At 41.4% G+C, this 20,336-nt stretch overlaps 1 protein-coding gene across 27 annotated transcripts in view; it reads left to right on the top strand.

Moving 5' to 3' along the window:
• The window catches only part of ESRRG (estrogen related receptor gamma), a 404,916-nt gene that overhangs the window by 116,599 nt on the left and 267,981 nt on the right, over positions 1-20,336 (top strand). For 12 of the 27 annotated variants that reach the window (XM_084512434.1, XM_084512429.1, XM_084512433.1 and 9 more), the window contains one exon: positions 7,431-7,516. The exons of 11 other annotated variants lie outside the window; for them this stretch is intronic. The gene's annotated coding sequence lies outside the window, so the exon portion shown is untranslated. Of the gene's footprint in view, positions 1-7,430; positions 7,517-7,841; positions 7,892-20,336 lie in introns of those variants that run through there. 4 more of the 27 variants (XM_084512438.1, XM_084512448.1, XM_084512452.1 and 1 more) reach the window with 1 other exon arrangement.

Genomic DNA, 20,336 nt, shown 5'->3' with positions numbered 1-20,336 from the left:
TTGATTGTTAAGAGCAAACTACAACCATGAGCCTGGCAATAATTTGAATTATTGCAGACACATGGAAAGAGTTTAAGAAACCTCCCTTGTGATTTTTTTTTTTTTTTAAAGGATAATTTTATTAAAAGTTCATGTTTGAAGTGATGTCATTCTTTTCATTCTCTGTGTTCAATTGCCTTTCTGAAGCTTGGTCTAGCTATTCTGATGTGCAGCAAAAATATTACATCAAAGGTGAATGCTCGAATCCTGGCTGAAAAATAAAAAAGAGGGCAATGGGACATGGAAGGGTGGGGGGAGAACCCCCAAATGGCTAAAAGTTCTTAAAAGTAAGATATAAAAGAAAATAATCATTTCTGTCCCCTGACAAATAGTTCAAAAAGTAGCCAACAGTTTGGATCTGGCATGTCACATTGCATACAAATGAAGAAACTGTCACCATTGGTTCTCTTTGAAACCTTTTGATCTGATCTTCTGTAGTAAAGGGCATATGACTTGATCAGGGCTTCTCCTCTGTTACATAGTCAGTCCTGATCTATTGAAATACCTGTGACAGGTTTCTCCCCTCAGCTGATAGTATTTTATTTTTCTTTCCTTCTCTTCAATGCCTTTTCCTGTGGTGGGTATTTGTGTCAGGTGGTACACTTCACCCATCCCTTTCCATCCAGGAAAGCAAGATTCCAAACTTGTCAATTCCTAGCCAATACTGTATATTTTTAGTTGTAGGCTTGTAGCTGTTCTCTCCATTTGCCAAATGGCCTTTTTTTTTCTTCCCTAGGAAGAAAATGGAAAGTAGAACTAAAATAATACTCTGTAAAAACAGTGCATTAAATACAGTTATTGTAAAAAAATAAAAATAAAAAAAAATGCATTGCGAGATGTATTCTGGTAATGAAATTAAGAATTGTCTTGTTACTGAGTACCTTTGAATGGATGACTTGAATATGTACAGCCAGTAATGGCAGGGGAAAGTAGTGGAAGGAAAAGATTTCACAGAGCTCTAATAATTGATCCTTTAAAAAAACACAGTTTCTGTGAGGTGTTTATAATCTTGCATATGAGCTGCATGAACTTCAGCAGATATTTTGGTCCAGAACCAGTGCAGTCAAGCAAGCTTTTCCTGAGGGGCTGAGCACTGCTACTGTGGCTAGCAATGGCAAAGCTATCTTGGCCTTGTCTCCTGTGAGCCCATGCTGGGGGGTCAAAAAAGGAGCAGCTGGGCTCATCTCAACAGACTAAAGGTTTGAATAAAACACCCTTGGGCCCATGTCTCACCCCAGCCTTGCCAAGGAGCTGCTGGTTGAAAATGGCCTTGCTGAGCTCAAAGCAGTGTTTAAAGAGGTGAAAGTTGATGGTCAGTGTTTGCAGGGGAGGTCAGACTGGGTCAACTCTTTCAGTTTTCAACTGGTTAACCCATGAGTGTGCAATACTGACTCTCCTCCCCAGTGGGAAGTTGTCAAAGAGAAACCCCAAGATCTTGGTCTCCATCATGGTGCCCAGCCTGGCCATGGGCTGCCTGTCTGAACAGGCCCTGCTCCCTGTGCTGTGGGTGGGTGGTAGATAAGGTGTGTCTGCGTGTGCACGGGCAGTGTGCCGGGAGGGTTGCTGCTGAGTCTGTGCTGCTTCTACTGGAGGACCTTTCATAGGTGGGGCTGTCCTGTCCTTCAGTGATTTTTATGGTATTTTTAAGCCTGTTTACATGGTAAGTGTCCCTCTGTGTGCTAAGGTGGCTTGTGCAGAGTTCCTTTGGAGCTGGAAAAAAATGGCTGATGGGCTACTTGTACAGAAGAGTCTCTTTCAGAGTTGACTTCACTGTGTGGAAATGCTTTGGCAGAACGAGAACATGTGGGACCAACCCAGGAGCACATCTCTTGTTGCTGAAATCCCTCAGCTCTTGGTTCCTGGTTTAGCAGAGCAGAAAAGCACGTGGGGAAGTCCTGCTGGGCCCAAGTACATCATCAAGAGGCTTTGCTTCTCATCTAGCAAAGCTAACTTGACTTTGTTTCATCTAAAGAGCTTGAATTTCTCAATGTCTGTGCTTCTTCCCTTTTGTCCTCTGTTGGATGAGGAACAAAATTTGGTAATGAGTACTGGTGCCCAAAAAGGACTGGGTTTGGATGCTGAGTGGAACAGAGACTCTTAAATGTTGGGTTCTTGGAATTCAAACAGCATCCAAGTTGAAGTGGGTTTGCCTTTTATCCACTAACATAAAGATGCAGGTCAGCTGTCTAACTATCTAGGTGGGTCAAAGCTCCGTTTTCACAAGTTTCACAGGATATATTGGCTCTCTGTTCAATATATCACAGATGCCTCAGCCCTGGGGTGCAAATGGCCAGGAGCAGAAACAGAGGCCACTTCCTCCATAGCACAGGGAGGAGCCTGTAGGCTTGTCGTCCTCCCGGCAGCCTTGTCAGGGTGGGATAGGGAGCACTTTTTGTGTCAGGCAGCAAGGAGGCCTGCTGGTAGTGCCAAACAAAGGCTGGAAGAAAAATAGATGTGTGGGTAGAGATCAGTGTGCCATGGCAACCCCTCTTCCCCAGCTGGTGAGAGAAGGATGGGGGGGGACCTGACAGGTTCACCCATCCCCCACCAAGGAATGAGGATGTGGGGGAATGGGATGCTTAACACTCAGCATGAAGGATTAGCAGATCCAGAAAACCACCCATTTGCTTTCAAGGCATCCTCTGCAATCAGCATAATTTCTCACAAGGAGAGGGTTTTACTGTAGAACAGAAGGTTGTGGAATGGAGTGTTTACAAAGGGAGAAATAATTGTATTTATGGACTGGGAGTATAAGACCTTTTTGGCCCCGATCACCTATACGTCTACTTTGCATACAGGAGGCAAGTTATTGGATAGTTTAAACTGTTGGCTATTTTATAATAATAATAATAACAATTTAAAGATTTTCCCAGCTGTTAAAGGATGCAATTTTTCTTTCATGGACCATTATGTATGCAAGACCAATTGGTAAACTGCGATATACTGTTCTGTAATTATTCTCCCCTGTAGCTTTAATGAGGAGATCTGTGTGCAGTTTGATGGGAGAATATACTCTGCCGACAGCTACAGTGAAAATCAAGACAGGTGTAATCTGCTTACTGTAGTCTGTGAATCCTCACCATGTGGCTATGTTATCTCTAGTGCATGTTTATAGAAAGATGCTTGTAAAAGGATTTAATTTAATGGAATAATGGTAACTGACACTATGAAAATGAAGGGGCTCAAATAATATGGTGAGAAGAGTCATATAAATACTAGAGTAGATGATAAAAAAAAAAAGAGATATTATGTCTTTCAGTTAACATCATAGGAAAATACACATTAAGCAATGCTATGTACTAAATAGAAACATGTTCTTTATTACTAGCCTAGTCTTAGGAAAGACTTAGAGAAAACATCACTCTGGAGATACGTACCCAGTCCTGCAGTTGCACTTGCATGGGCAGAGGTGCTTTTGCTGGAGCTCTGCATGGGCACCTTTCCAGGTTTGGAGTATTAAGAGTAGAATATCTCTTAAAGGCAGATACTCTGCTGAGCCATAGCCAAAAGAATAGTTGTGTGATGAAAGGGCCAGCTGAGACATCATTTAGGAACCCACTGTACTTGCGATGGGGAGGCTTCATCCAGGCAACTGTGTGATTGTGCCTCGGTTTCCTTAAAGTTATCACTGTACAGGTATTTTCAGAAAAGCAGCCCAAATAGCTTATTCTTGTGAAGCCTATTGACAAAAAGCAGTAGATTTTTGCTAGTAGCATTTGCATGATTTTGTTCTTTTGGACAGATAATCTTATTTAAGCAGAAATGTGAATCTAATTCTTATTTCCAGAGGATGAGAGGAATAATACCCAGTCACTCTCCATGGGTGTGATTTATTAATTATCAGTCATTCTTAATCACCTAATACTGACATGCATCTAAAACACTGGAGAGTTTAATATCTGAGAGAATACTTACCATGATTTTTCTCAGCAGTCCATTTTTAAATTGGGTGCCAGCACTTTAGTTTTGTGTTTCTGATCCTGTATGACTTTTGCCCTTGAACAAGGAGCGTGAATGCACTGAAGATGGAATAAAGTTACTAGTAAGAGCAATACTTGGTGACGTCCTGTTCTTCAGCAAATTAATTGAAAGCCTTTGGCTTACAGAATTTCGATATCATATGACACATTTTTTTAATATTTAACATTTAGTGTTAAATGCATGTTATCTGACTTGCTCTCCATACCAAGGATAGCAAAAGTGTATAATTTGACATTTTGCCTGATGCTGTAACATACTATGTATTATAAAATAATAATAATACTGAATAGCACTTCTATTGGGGATAGGTGGGGGTTGGATGGGAGTTGAGCACTGCTGTTAATTATTCTTATTATGCTGATCTCACTCAGATTTTGAGCCTGGTGATTGCACTGACAAAGGAGCAGCCTTGATTTCTGCACATATGCTACAGTTACTTGTAAAAACCAGGCTCACAGATTGCTCTGAAGCTTTTACAGTTCCTGTAGAACATTTCCATAGTTCCAGCAGTTTGATCACAAATGCAGCATCTCTCTCCTAATGCTGTGCAGGTTGATAAAACAGTTGCTGAGCCGGAGTCCCTAAAGAAATTATTAATTATCTGGTTAATGTGCATCAGGCTGTGGGAGTGTGAGATTAATCACCAGTGCTGGGATGAGTTGCTGAAGTGGATTTTGGTTTTTCGTCTCCTGTCACTCGGTAATGGCTTTTCCTTCCTTCACCATCAGGTGAACAGGTGCGGAGATGCTGTATTTTCATTTTCCTGTAGTCAGTAACAGCCGGTGACCAGGAGATGCCTTTTTCTCAGTCCTGCTGCATGAGCAGTTTACAACATGGAGCGCTACCTGCTTAGGATGTTCCAGCTGCAGGAGATGCTCCTACAGCACAGGACTGACCTGAGCCTTCCCACATAAACACATTCAAACACATGCGCTCAGGGAGGGGTGCTGGAGAGGAACGCTGGGGCTGCTTCTTCTGTATTCTCCAGGTCTCGAAGGGGCTGATTTATATTTGGCTGTAGAATTGCAACTTGATTCCTATTTTGAATGTATTTATAATACTCTGAATTTCTCAGTGAACAAACAATGAATATGCCTCCTTTGCTTAAGGTAACAAAAGAAAAATGAGCTCCTGCACAGTAGCTTTTGTACTTTATAGGGCAGATTCAGAAGAAGGTTCTAGTGTGGTCTTGAGTTGGTACCATCCTTAAAGCCAAATGTTGCATAAATATTCACCATGGGAGAACACATCTAACTTTTCCAGCAAAGGTGGATGAGTCAGGGCACTTGGTTGCAATGCTGTAGCACTGGCCCTGTGCTTTTAGCTGCCATTAAGCAACAGCAGCTGCACCAGAACTTATTCAGCAAAGCTCTGGTGTTCCTCCAGGGGTCCCTACTGGATGGCATGTGCTTCCACTGCTCAGTGCGCTGATGAAAATCTGAGAAGTAATTTATCTTTTAAATTTTGCAATTGTGATGCTACACAAACCCTTTCAACAGGAAGCCGTGACAGCTGTGTCTCGGGGTCAGGACCACTGACTGGAAGTGTCTTTTGCTTCAGTGAGGACTAGTGAGGAGAAAGGAGATGAGGTGGGAGGAGCTGGGTCGTACTCATCTAAAGCAGAGATTTTTGCCTGAGGGCCAGGGGAGCATCCTCTAGTTAAGAAGGAAAGAAGCTGTGGACAACAGCATAAGAATCCTTGCAGTAGTGTGTGCTGAAGGCCAGAAGCAGAGACTGACCCCCTGTCTGTAGAAGGGTTTGATGACTAGCTAAGTAATAATGCCCAGTCCCCAAACTGGCACTGTTGTAGAGTCTAGTCATTTGGGTTACTTCTGTCATCTCTAACACAAGTGGTGTTTCTCCTCATCCTGATATTCCATAAATGGCCGCAGCTGCTGGGACTTAAAACTCATGGTACTTCGGGAGACCTGTTTTCAACCTTCTACTTGACTGCTTTGTCAACTCTTTTTTTTAATGATGTGAATGTGTAGTATTGGCCTCCATCATCTTGGCTGAACTAGTGTTTTTTTCTCCCTGCAGAACTGAACATTTTTGATTACCTTGCCACTTCAAGCAGGTGGAGATGTGCTTACATTTGAGATGGCCTTCAACTGCTCGTTCATTGATCTCTTGCTGTCCATGTTGTACTATCCTGAATGTTGCTTCAGCTAATGGTGTTACCTAGGGAAGGGAGGATAAAGATGTTTAGTATTTAGAGAACTTGCATTTCATAGCAGCTGTATGCTGCAGGCTGGGATCCCTGAACAGCCCCATGATGACAGAACCATCCATTTGTTTGGCAGGCTGTGGTACAACTTCACATTAAACGTAGATGACCCATTTGTGTTTGAAAACCCCTTGCCAGCCAGTCAGTATGGCAGCAGTGGGGTTTTAAACATTAAGCGGTCTTCAGGGCACCAGGTTGAGTATTTGCATCGCAGTTGTTTGGTTTTCTGCTCCTTGTAGAGCTTCCTGAGCTTGTTGTGATAAGTAAAACCAACTTTACTTTGTTAAGCTCAGCAGTTCCAAGCACTGAAGAGAGATAAGTGGGGGGGGGGAAGGGGGGGGATAGATGGGACCTTTAGGGGACAAGACACGTATTGCTGTCTGTATTGGGATGCAGGTCACTATTTGTGGATGGCTTTATTTAATAGTAGCTAGTGCGAGTCTTTATGCAGGTTTGTGTGAACATGCACGCAGGCATGCTTGCCCATGGTGGTATACAGAGGTAAAAGGAGCGTGTGTAAAATTTGGTAAATGATGAAACATAAGGACACTAACTTAGCTGACTCTTCTGTAGCTGTTGATCTCTGGTGCTTAAAAATAAGTAGAATAGCAGTTTTTCAGATGAGTAAATTGTGCAAATCCATGCCTAATTTACATGTACGATCACCTTGACTGCTTGTACAAATCAGGTAATTGCGCATGCAAATAGCTAATTAACACAATTAGCTGATCTGCTGATGCAGTCTCAGGATCTGTAAGTGTACACTAGCCATGTAGTGATTCTGTATCTACAAACCAGTTGTATGAAAAATCTTTGCCCTGATAATTGTTAGTAGATGCAGGGGGTCACTTAGGTTTTCAAGTCAATTTTGGGGCTTTGGGGTGAAGTGACTGATGGGGATCACAGCTGTTAGTGCAGATCAGAACTGAGTGGGAATCCAAAACCACTTGGGTTTATGGGAAAAATTTCCCTTCAAAGTCTCTATCTGGCATTCCTGCCAATACACACAGCCAGCACCGAGACCTGCAGCAGGCTGGTCTGCCTGGTGGTACGGGGCTGCAGGTGTGCTGGTCTCGCAGAAATTGGTCCACATGAGCACAGGGCCACGCTGGTTTAGCTCTATCTCTTCTTAAAACTTTCTGTGAGCAGTGCTCATTAGTCACCTCTGTGTTACTATTTTTAGATGCATGAAATATTTTGGATTTTAAAGCCTGCTGCTTCCTTTTGACTTCATTGAAAAGAATCTTCTGGGAAAAAAAGATTTAACGGGTGAGTTTCCTGGTTTTTATCTATTTGTCCGGCTTGGAGATCACTTCATCAGCATGTCAATGTTAAGCAAAAATACCCAGGCAAGTTTAAATGTGCAGATTGTTAAAGTTCTGGGACCGCATAAATGACATTAAAATAGGAGTCTTCTCCAAGGGATTTCAGAAACATCTCTCTTCCACCTTTGTGGAGCATTTATTTCTACTGTTTTTATAGCTGTTATGATGTGGGGAGAACCCTTCACTGTAATAGTGATTTATGCTTTCAAAGCAAACCTGTTTGTAGGAACTGGTTTTAAGTTGCCATTGTATTTTAACATCAGCATTTGTATCTTCAAACTGAGTCTACATGAAAATAACGAGAATCCTCTGATTGCAGGTATTTCTTGCACAATTTTTAAAAACTTTCCGATTTATAACACAGAAAACTTAAATTTGTGTATTAGGTTTGTGACTTACCTGACTTCTCTAAACTTCCTTTCTTATTTTAAAAGTTTATTTTAAAACTTATTTAAAGTTTATTTTAAAACAAGGACAAAACGTGCCATTATGATGCAACTTCCAGGATTCAAATCACAGTAAGAGGTCTGTACCTGGACCGTTCTGAAGTCTAGCACTTTGGTTGTTCTTGCACTTACATTTCTCACAGAGATATCTGTGGTATGTCACATTTTCCTTACTTGGAAGATTTCAAAGCATGTTGAAAAGCAATAAATGAGATGCTGATTGTGCAAAGATTGTTTTGGCAAAAGGAGAACCTTGTTACGCACTCCACAGCAGCGCTCTCACGTCTTTAAAAACTGCTCTGTGAAGGGAATTAATTGTGGCCAGGAATCCTGGGATATGTCTTCAAAAAGACCAACTAACCAAAAAAAACATTTCACAGTGCCTTTTGTGTGTGTGTGTGTATATGTATATGTGTGTGTATATATATATATATATATATATATATATAAATAATCTAGGTGGTGACCAGATAAGACCCAAGGGACTTCAAAATATTCCTTATGTGAAAAATCCTGTTTCTGGTAGAGCAGCATCCATCTAGTGGTAGTTGAGTGTAGAGTCAGGAGAGAGAAGAGTATCAGCCCTGGTGGGGTCATGAAGTCTCTAATCTGAAGGTCAGAGCATTTCTAAACAAGTACAGAGGAAGCCCCTCAAGCACAGGAAGAAAATGTGCTTAAAGGTATGTTTTTAAGAAAACAAAATGAGGAACAAAGTAGGGGAAACTTCCACGCTCCTTGTCTGCAAAGAATGCCGTGAAGAAGCATAAAGCCCGTAGGTCCCCTCCTTCCTTTATCAATCTGTGTAGTGGCACTGTTGGATGTGGGAATTAAAAAAGCAGAGTCGGAGGCTTGAATGCTAGTTTGCATGCTGATACCAGAGTGCAATTCCAGCCTGCGGCTTGTGCTTATCAGCTTTAGTGTCCGAGCCCTGGGAGCAGGCGGGAAAAGCTCGTGCTTTGGTGTGTGCACAGGCTTCCCCCACCCCTCCCGTGTGTGCCTGGCAATTTAAAGATGCAAAATTCATTGAATGACAAATTCTGATTAGCGAGGAGCTGAGGCCTCTCTGCCCCAAAAGGGAGCCAGGGAGGATGTGCACTGACTTTATTACTGCCTGTGTCAGACTTTATCCTCTGCTGCCCTGCTCCTCTTTAAAGGAACAGTGGCAGTTGTTTAAGTGTCATATGTTTTGGCAAAACCCACAGCTTTTAAGATTTCATAACTGATTATTCCTCAATGAATTGTAAGTCATTAAAAAAAAAGACTAAAATTATTTTGCAACATCAAATTTCCACATTGAGTTTACTGTAGTTTGTGACCTGGAGTTGAAAACTAATTGGGGGGAAAAAAAAAGTTATAGTGAAAATAAGCTGTTTGCTTTTAAAGGCTACCAAACTGAACAAGTCTGGGAGAGAGACAGAACAGAAAATCAGACAAATGAGGATTCTGTAGCTCTTTGTATTGGGATAGCTTAAACCCTGTTTCTACCAGGACACAGAACTGCTTGAAGAATTGTGTCTAAAGGCTATAACAAGTGTAAGCATTGTATAGATGTGTTGTGTTTTTTTCCTATCCTGACACTATCTCTGGGCTATACAGTGTCAGATGGAGAAAGAAGGAGACATTTATCAATGGCTAAGGTTACATCCACCAAGCACTGAAGGAGCACCTCTATTCCTAGGCATCTAACTTGGAAGATCCCAAAATATGGCTTAGTTTTTCTGTAGTTACTCACAGACGTTAAATAAAATGAAAATGCAATATTGAAGCAAGTGCCAAATTGCTGTGATACACAGATGACTTCTCTTGTGCCCTTCCCTGTCTAGGACTGTAGTGCTGGCCAGCGAGATGGCTGGGTGCCTTTTTCTGTTCAAGTGATGTCTGAGGAACAGCTGATGGCTGAACTCATCTAAAACAGAGTTGGTGGTTACAGTAGGGCCCATCCTCCAGAGAGTTGGTAGTTATGGTTTATGTAAAGATCTGCACCTACAGTAACCCTTTTGCCTGCAACACAAATGTTTTCTTGAGGTTTCTTCTTTGAAATAGCAATTGGTGTCCATGAAAGACAATCCCCATTATCTCTAGATAATGAGAAGACATAATTCCCTTCTGGCAAAAGTTGGCCTCTTTCTAGATATTTACACCTCCGCCATGCAGCCCACACTCATTTGTTGTCCCTGGCCACAGAGCCAGTAGTGCTCGGGCTAATCTGTTTCCTGCAGCGTGTAGGTGTGTGTGAGGAGTCTGTGAGCACTGTGCCACTGCCTGCCAGGCAGTCTTAAATCCCATTTGAAGTCCCAGTTGTTTATCTTTCAGTTGCTTTGTGGTTAGACCTTGCTTGAGTATTTTTATTTAAGTCCTGTGATGAAAGCTGTGACGAATGGCTTTGCAACCTTCAGTACAATGGAGTGCTTTGCAACAGCGCTGTTAAACACCTTCCCACCAGCCCCCCCAGATCTTCCAGTGGGGTCATGGACTGCTGTGCAGCAATAAGTTGGTTCTTTGTTTGGTGATTTGGGGGTTCTTGGGGCTCTGTCAATGTGAAACCTGTTGAAATCTGGTGCTCTGCAGCCAGTGTGAAGTTAGCCTGTGCTCCAGGCAGGACTTCCTGGTGGGATGGTCTGAAATGCCTGTGTGGACATCCCCACAACCTTCCAGTCATATGTCTCGTCTCAAGCACTGAACGAGCATTTGACGCTGTTTTTGCCTTCTCTATCGCCACTGTGGGGGATCTCTGCTTACAGTAGGTGGCTCTGCTGGCATCGAAACAAAATGCTGCTGCTCTCATTGCTCCCTTTTTTGAGGGGCTGAGGGAAGAAACAAGGTGTAGGTGATATAGTTTGATCCTCAGCATGACGGCATCCCCGCGTTGTGCCTGCTGCTCCCTAAAACTCCATATTTCTGTGGGGTATAGGCTGTTATACCTCTAGAAAACAAAGGAAAGTATGCTGGGGCACAAAAAGAGAACTGCATTTTGTCTTGCAACACCTTTATTTGCAGAGTTTATCCTGGGAACCTCAAAGTGTTGTTAGCTGTAACAGAAACTCAGTACACAATGACTGACTTCTCCCAGTGAATCAACAAGCACGTTGTATTGACATTTAAGTTTTGAGGTCTTTGTATATCCCTGGTGCAGGAATGAAGCTTGCAGATCAGCTGCTACTGGCTAGGAGATGTAGATGCATTATCAGGGATAACTTGGTTTATCTCTTTTGACACTTTTCTGATATCTCTTGATCATTAAGGTCTGGATTAAGTGGGGAAAAAAAACACATTACTTGCACGGATGTTGTGTAGCTTATGCCTCAGATCTTTTATGAGAGAGTTTGGGTGCTTAATGTCTTCTGATTGAAAAAGAGAAAGTCATGTGTACGGCTTCCTTCTGTCAGGTGCTGAGATGAGGTTTAGGTAAGCACATAACAGCAACCCAGATATCTGAAAGTCACATTTACAGCTGCACCTAATAGGATTGTACATAAAAAGAAAAAAAAAATAAGAAAAAGGAACAGGTTTTTGTTTGTGTCGGCTTTTTCTTTTTTTTGTGGTGTTGGAGGGTTGGGGTTTTATTTGAACTTCCTGGGTTAAATGACGCTTAAGGCATACTATGCTTGGTGTCACTCCTGGGACCTGTATTTCCTATCCTGTGGTGTGGCGTGATGATGTTTTTGCGAGGCAGTGCTACGTCAGCAGCCTGCTGGACGTTTGACCCCAGCATCGGAAGGTGACGGCTTTCTGGGAGCCATGTCTGCAGAGCCGCATAGATGAGAGGAGGTACTTGGCAGCCAGCAGCTACTGGGAGCAAGTAGGAAAAGTAGGTCCGGATGTGCTTGCCTGCCCAAGAGACTGTACTGATCTTCAGAAATATGTCTTTTTGTTCCAAATCTGTACTCCTTGGAAAACATAGCTATTGTTTATAACTAATAAATTAATGTCTTTCATACTGAACCTGTAAGAGAATGCAGAAATCAACCATTTCTGTCCTTCAGTCTGACTGTGTGTTTCACAGTAATTCAGCAGGTGTATATGGTACTCCTGATCTGGTGAAATATCAAGGAGGTTATTGCATAACTTCACTGCAATAGCATAAACGCGATGGTAATGCTGAAAAACCCATCCTAGGGATTGATGTATTTAGCAGCTTGATGCACCCTAACCAAGGCAGGCCTTTATTTATACTAGTTTGTTCCTCTTCAGCACTTTTCATCTGAGTGTTACGAAAACTGGACTTCACCCTGTGAAGTCGTTACCATAACCAGTTATGAAGGGAGAACCAAGGCTCAGGTAACTTGCAGCTTTCCAGAGGTTACCTTGCATGTCGGTAGCAGAGCATAAAGAAGGGTCCGTCCATCTGTTTCCCATGCTGCTACTTTTTTCCACACTTTATTTAACCATCTGGGAAGAAATTCATCACTATGCAGTGTCTAGCACAACATACGTAAACAAGGATCAGTTAAGTTTTCGAGTGAGACCTTGTGCTGGTGCTGTAGAGAGGGATAAATTGGTCCAGAACTTTGTGAGCTGCTTCACAAAAGACGAATGACTGCACGCAGTGTGACTTGAAGAGAAGCTGCTCCCTAAGAGAATACGGAACCTTGGCATAAGTAGATCTGCAAACTAATGACGTAAAAATAGCTTCAATAATGAAAAGTTGGTAAATAGAGGCATGGCAGCAATTAGGATGTGTGTGAGAGACAAGCTAAACAGACCTAAGTTTGAAGGAATTTATTGTCTCGGAGTTCCTCTGATTTAACTCAGTGCTAGGTCACTTCTAGTTGAAGCAGAAGACTAGTTATTTGTAGACGCCTAAGGTCATCTTCCTGTAAAAACAAAGCAAAACAACTACCGTATGCTTGAGCTTGTTCAAAATAATTAAAATGTGTTGAAAGACTTGAGGATGTATTTCCTTCTCAAGATTCCCGATCCTCTGTATTCTTCTTGCCAAATGAGTGGTTTCATTATTGATTACTGCTTTTTCATGGAGGTGGCAAGGGACTATGAGGTTCTTAATAACTATATTCAGATCCCCTGTCTGGTATGGTTTTATTAGCTTAAAAATAACAGGGGGAGTGAAACGTTTTGAAGTTCCTTTAACTTTTTTTTTTTTTTCCTGGTATCCCAGATGATTTCCAGGGCACCCTCAGTGAATACCAGAAGTCTGTAGTCTCACTTTTTATGCCTTGAATTGCTGCACTCCAACTCTGAGGATCACAGGATCAGATGTGAAAGCTCAACTTCAGTGTTCTTGGTCTCTTTTTCAACCCATAGTTGAAAGTTTTCTTCTGTCTTCTCAGATGTTCCTAAACATGGCAACAAGCATGGCTCTGCAACAGATGCAATTCTTTCTAGGTCTCTAGGTAACATTTTAACCTGTGTAATGTTCACAGCATAGCATCGTAAGTAATATTCCAGGAAATACGCTGCCGCTTGTTAGAAAGGATAGGACCCCAGAGATGCCTTTAAATATGCCTGTAAAGTGAGAGGTGCCAAGAGAAAGATAATATGGCTGATTATAGTTATTTACCTTACATTTTCATTCGCCCTTAACTGGGTGTAATTTAGGGGCATGAAATCTCTTATTGGAAGTGTATTTGCATTAAACAGCTCTAAGCAACCATGAAAGTGCAGAAGCTGAAAAATTGACAGACTGGGTTCCTAGAATCCCAAAGTAGCATTTTTGTAATAAGCATACAAACAAATCAAATAAACATGTTTTGCTTCAACGATTTAAAGAATATGGTCTTTGGAGTAATTTGTCTTTTTTTTTTTTTTTTTTTTTGAAGCTATCATTTCTAACCTTTTCATTGCCTATCTCTAGTTTGCAGCTCTTCCTAACAATCTGCAGCAATTTCCAACCCAGCTGTTGTGGTTGCACAGCATTGTGCCTTTGTTTAGATTTCCATGAGCTATCAAATCTGACTATAAAGGGGATTACCTGACTGGTAATGTTGTTTTTCAGGTCTGCACTTTTTAAGAAATAATTGTTTCACAGTTGTTTTAAAAAAAAAAAAAAAAAACAACTCTGAAAATCAAACTTTGCAGTTGGATGGAGTCCAGTCTTGCAAGTAGGTGCCTTTTTTTTTTTTTTTTTATAATCCCCTTCGCTTTCCTTGCAAATGATTGTAAATTGTAATCAACTGTAAGAGTAGTGGATATTTTTAATCAGCTCATCCCTCCGTAAGAAGACTAAAGTTTTCATGAGTGTTTTTTTTAGAATGAAACTGTGTACTATTAAACAGATATGATCTACCTCTGCCTCATGGTAGCTGGTCAATTACTTTATATCCCTTCTCTCTCCCACAAGGCTGTCTGTTTAACTGAAGCTTGTGAAATGTTGTGATCTTTGCATGAATGGACTTATTGAAGTGTAAAGCATTAACAATATTTATTTCGGTGGATTGCAGAGTTAATGACTGAAGAAGAAAAACTGGTAAAACTTGCTTTCTACATATACAATAGAGTCTACAAGAAACTTAATTCATGTTTAAGAAAGCAGACACGTCTGTGTCTGAATCTGTTACAGTATGTGTGATCCCCATATCATGCTGGGTTGAATGTCTTCTAACAATGTTATTGAAATATACCTCCAATGTTCAGATTCGAGTCTTTCTTGCATTGTGGGTATTAAATGGAAACCAGCGTCTGCCTTGCTCTGCTCAGTGCAGAAGATATTTACTGTATTTGAGTGTCTTCAGTTTTGGTTCTCATTTTGCAAACGCAGTACACTTTAATTAAGGCTTGTCACTTGAAATCTAATGAATACGTTTACTGTAATGTCTCCATCTTGAGGAGGTGAATTTGACTGAGAAAATCCTCTCTGTCATAGAGGGACTGATAATGGTTTGAAGAGTTCTTTTCCTGGATAAGAGCCATTCTGGCTTGTGGTGCTCTTGCTGGGTACAGGGTAGTAGTGCTCACTTAAAGAATCACACTGTGTTGCTTTGTGCAACTTAGAAGCACAAAAATGGACGAGAAAATCCGTGAAGTTGTGTATATATATACACATTTAGCTTGGAACATACCTGCATGGGATGGTCTTTTCCCTTTTTTCTTTCAACATGGTTTCAGAGGTGTCTTATTGATTATACTGGAAAGATGAAGAAACTCCTCTCCCTGAATTAAGCTTCTGTTAGTCTCTGAAAGGACTTTGACCAAACAGTGAATTGTCTAATACACTGAGGCATTTTTTTTGTTGTTGATTTTGGCTTTTAGATAAACCTTTCTATAAAAGCAGGTTTTGGTTGACCTTTTACCTGCTCCTTTCAAAGGAAAGGGTTGCCTCACATATCTGAGGGTACTGCCTGCATCTCCAAATTTTCTACTGCTGCTGTTCAAGCACCTGCTTTTAACGTCAAGTCAAAATCCTAACTAATTTTACTGTTAAGTAAATGCCATTTTACATCTGCTTATTCTGCTGGAAAGCATAGAAAAGAACTTCGTTTTCAAAAGGAAGTTATCAAAGCCTCAAATTAATTGGTTTTCAGTGTTGCAATATTTTAAACAAAACATGTGATTTTTCCACTAGTTAAATTAAGATTGTATCATGGTGGTGTGGTGTTGTGGGGGCAAGGGTCCTAAGATTTTTCCCCAGCCTGTTGTAGCGGCTTTTTATCTGCATCACATTCAGACTCAGGAGGATGATTGTGTTACACCTGCCTCTGTCAGAAAATGCTGGGGTTTGTGCAGAGGACGGGCCTGGCAGTGGGCTGAGATGAGAGGGAGAGATGCAGGGGATAGCCCACAAGGCACAGGAACATGTCCTGGCTCTGGGGTCTCTGGGAGGTCATCCAGCCCTAAGCTCTCATCCTGGTGAGAGAGCCAGGATGTGCTTTGTGTGGCAAAATGGCAGGATGGGTGGTGTTTGTGCCATGGGGGTAGGGAGAGGGGTGGTGGGAGGCTTGTGGGCTCACCTCAAAGTGTCCTGTGCAGTATGTGGATGCCCAAAAGAGAAGGTGACAGGCTGGCCGCTAGCTCATTGTCCTCAAATGTCCTGGTTAGGAAATGATTTGGCAGGTGGTATCTGATTAACTTGCAGTCTTCTGTTGCATCTGGTTTGTACATCCTACCAAGAGCAAAGCCTGGGTTTTCAGAATCAGGCACCCTGCTCTGGTGCTCTCATCCAGGTCCCTGGAGAAGCTCTGCGGCAGTGAAAGTACCGAAGTGCCTCCCCCAGATCACACATCCAGCTGTCTCATCACAGGGCTCATCCTTCCTGTTGGGAGCAGGTCCCCAGTGGGGTGGTGGCAGGGGCACCCTTGGGCTGGGATGCCTTACCCAAGGCATCAAGTCACACCCAGACTTCAGGTTAAGCAGTGCTAAGGGCCCTGGATGGGCCATCTGCAAGGTGGGAGATTGCAGTAAATGACAAACATGTGCCAGTGATAGGTACAAGCTTTCTTGACCTGCCTTAATTTTTCTAATCAGGCCTATAATTGCTAGGGAAAGGTGTAGACAAATGCAATAATAATAATAAAAAGTCAGAGCTATAGCAGGGCTCTAAAAGGAAGTACATTTTAGAAAGAAATTTTGTTGTTTAATTAATAAGGATCTTGTTGTCAGGCTAAAACAGACTAAAAATAAACAGCTGTATAGTACTTCATTAAGCTGCCTGCTTGGAGTGATTTTCCCATTGATTAGTCTCAGGGCTAATGCTGGTTCATTCCTCATTTCATTGCTAATTAACATCAGCTCTGCTCCTGACCACTTGACCGCACTCTCTCTGTGAACATGTGCTGGTTTGCCAAGTAATAACTGCTCCCTCCTTCTTAAAAGGCAGAGTTAAGGCAGAAAATAGCTATCAAGCGTAGATCTCTAGCTGCTTCTACTGTAAGGAGAGCAAACTGTAAAACCGTATCGGCCTGTACGAAGGGTAATAAATGTAGTTTACAGAGCACAGCAGTTTGATTGAGGAACTATGTAAATACAGATGATGAGCTCAAGCTGCCATATGAATTGACAGGCTTGGCTCATCTTGTGTCAGCCGAGTTGATTCAGGCTCTTCTGGGATGCTAACAGTGCAGATTACCTGACCCAGGGGCTTACAGCCACTGGCCCTTAGGTAAGAGGATGCTTTGAATGGGCAGCACTTGCTTCTCCAGGTCTCCGCAATGTTCTCGCAGGCTGAATAATGAAATGTGTTGGCAGAGAGGGTACAGCAAGAGCAGAAAGAAAACACCACAGTTATAGCTTTGTCAGGCTGCTTCCATGCAAGTGGAATATAGATGAAAATAGAGGGATGAAATACTAGAATTGGCATGGATGCACTCCGAGAAAATCTCTAACAACTTTAATGAAATTAGCAGCCTCTGTTCTGGGTGAAAAGGTCAATTTTTCCATAAAACCCAAGTAAACTGGCATTTTGGAAAACATCTACTAAACTTGGCACAGAATAAATAACATTATCCCAAAGTCTTGGTTCAATTCCAGATCGTAGCATTTTCTTTTAATTGAATTGGGTATTGCATTTCATTTTCAGAAAGTCTTTTTTATTCCTACATTTTGAAGCATTCATATCTCAGAACTAATCAGAAACTCAGCCTTATACAAATCTATCAATCAGGAACAGTCACTGGAGAGAGAGCTTGCCTGAGTGATAATCCTTTTTTACCTACTTTTGAGCAGAATCCTAATTCACTTGTTCATCAATTATATATTTTATATATATATATGGTATTTCCACCATTAATTTAACGAATGTAGGGCTCAGTCTTGCAAGCAGTTCTGCACATGAGTAACTTTATTCATGTAAGCAAACTGCTCATGTGAATAAAATTAACCATGTGAGATATCTGTAGGATGAAGCTTTACAGTAGTTATATGTATCCATACACGAAGCCATCACCTTCCTAACTCTGCTTTTTTCATATTTAATAACAAAAAGTATCCTTTACCCATGAGTAAAGTCGTTTCTGTTCTTAAGGCCATAAATAACCAGTCTGAATCAGGAAGGATTCCCAGTTCAGTATTGCTTGGTTGGTTGTGTTATTTGGCTTTTCTGGCTGGTCCTGGAATTGGCCTCAGAGCAGAGACAGAAATGTAGAACATCCTGTGGTATTGTCAACTGACTGTAGGAAAGGCTAAAACTGTATTGTGCTGCAGACTTGATCCAGTTGGAAAATGGAAGTGGAATTTTGCTGCTTGTTCCCAGGATACATCCAGCATCTCCTGTTTCTATAAAGATGCCTATGATATTTTTAACTTTTCTCATGATATTTCCATTTCTAGTCCTGGTCAGAAGCAAAATGAAAGAGCAAATACGAACATTAATAAAATAAATAAAAAGATGATAAACATTTCCTTGCATTCTCTTGAACTGTAAGAAGTATTGTCTGGGGCAGTCCATATCTTGCTTTGTCTGTCTCTTTTTTTTTTTTGGTAGGTCCGTAGTTATATGGCCCTGCTTACATTCACTTAATTCATATTTTGCTCTCCTACGGACGTTTGCTGGGAGATGGTGAAACAGAAAACTCTAAGGGGATCAAAGGGACTCCAGTGGTGCTGGAGGGAAGAGCAAGCAAAGGAGCCAGGTGCTGTGTGCAGGACCTTGGTGTGGAGGTGATGGGTGACTGGAGTATTGCAGGTTTAGGTAAATCAGTAAACTTCTGGATGTTTCCAAATCATTTAGTAGTAAATGTGAAAGTGGAGAAGTGGAGTATTTTTTTTTTTTGTTTTGTTTTGTTTTTTTCCCCCTCTGCCTCTTCATTCAAGAGGTTGAAGGAATGAAATAAGAGTTTTAAAAACCCTTATGAAGGTGGCATATTCTAAATAAGATCTTACGGAAGGCTGACTAGAGTGATAGAGTGTTTTGTGATCCTCAGCTGAGGATCACAAATAAAAACCTTATGATACAGATGCCAAATGCCCTCTCTGGCCCTTTACTCTCAATCCTTAAAAAGGACTCCTTGAATAGTCAGAACTGAAAGTTAACATGAATGCCTTGGTCATTTGAACTGTAAGTTGGCGTATTGTATTAAATGAGCTTCAGGGGCTTCTTGTTTCACTACAGGCTAGAATTTGGTGAATAAAGTATGATTAATAGCTTTTGCAAACCTCTGGATGGACACCCAAAGGAGAGGAATAATACAGTTGTGGTATTACAAGTCAGCAGCATATTAAACGTTATTTTTTTTCCTTAGGAAAGGATTTCCTGTAGAGGTCCCGAAGAAAAATAAGTTTCATTAGTCGAGCGTCGAGCAGAGATAGAGCAACAGGATTGATTGTAATAAGCCTCTCCTTTTTACCGAAATCCATTACTTTCTGAGCTATTAAGTGATGAAAGGGATTAAGAGAATAAAAAAATATAAGCGGGACTGTATTCGTAAATCTAATAAAGTTGATAACAGTAGAGCATTTTGTGAAATTTGCATGTGAATTTATAACATCCTAATCCATCGGCAGGCAGCATTGTGCTGCAGAGGGTAGGGGCTGCACCATGCATACAGGATAAAAATGCAAGTGCAGAATTTCTGGCCAAGAAGCCTTTTTTTCCTTTTTTTTTTTTTTTTTTTCCTTCCCCCATATGGATATCCATATGTTTTATCACAGATTCCATACTTCTGGTGCCAGGATCCATATGTTTAACTTTTGCTCAAATAAAAGACTAAAATCATTCTTCATTATCTTTCTTCCTAGCTGGTGTTTTTGTAGACATAACCAAATGTGAAGCTAGATGTTTGAGGCATACTCAGATAGGATGCAGTTGGATCTTATCAGAGGTATTTAAAACCAGTACCTGGGGAGTTCAAGGGCTGGGTTGTCTTCTGAGTATAATGCCCCTTGACAGTGCTTGAACAATGCAGGGGGGTGCTATCATCTGACTGAAAAGTCCTGGCAAGCTCCACCCCCACAACCCTTCCCCTCCCCCCCGCCCCCCAAAAAAAAAAAAAATCCTTTAGGAGCAAGAATGAGATTTTCCTTGGTTTTGTTTTTATTTAATTCTCAACCTGCACCCTCCCCCTCTGTGCTTCTGCCAAGGGGTGTGTGATGCAAGGAGATGACGCGACAGAGCTTTGCCTCACCTCTGCATCTCCTGCTTGCCCAGTGCCTGTGGTTGGTAGAACAGCAGCAGAATTTAGAAGTGCTGATATGGAGAATTTGGGGTTGGCTGTAAGGATGGCGCATCACTATCTCCTTGACATGACCCAATCTGCTGTGTGCCAAGCAGATACCGCTCACTGAGCATCATGCCTCATAAGGTTTTCTTTTTCTTTTTTTTTTTTTTTTTCCTTTGAAATATTAATATAATAGTTGCAAAGTGGTAAAGCTTAATTCAGTATCTTTGGTTAGCCCTTGGAATAGGTACCAAATAACCATCAATAATAAAAC

Source organism: Aythya ferina (assembly GCF_964211825.1).
Source record: "Aythya ferina genome assembly, chromosome: 3".
Lineage (NCBI taxonomy): Eukaryota > Metazoa > Chordata > Aves > Anseriformes > Anatidae > Aythya > Aythya ferina.
The sequence above is the reverse complement of the archived record's forward strand: the minus strand, read 5'-3'. Positions and strand labels throughout refer to the sequence as shown.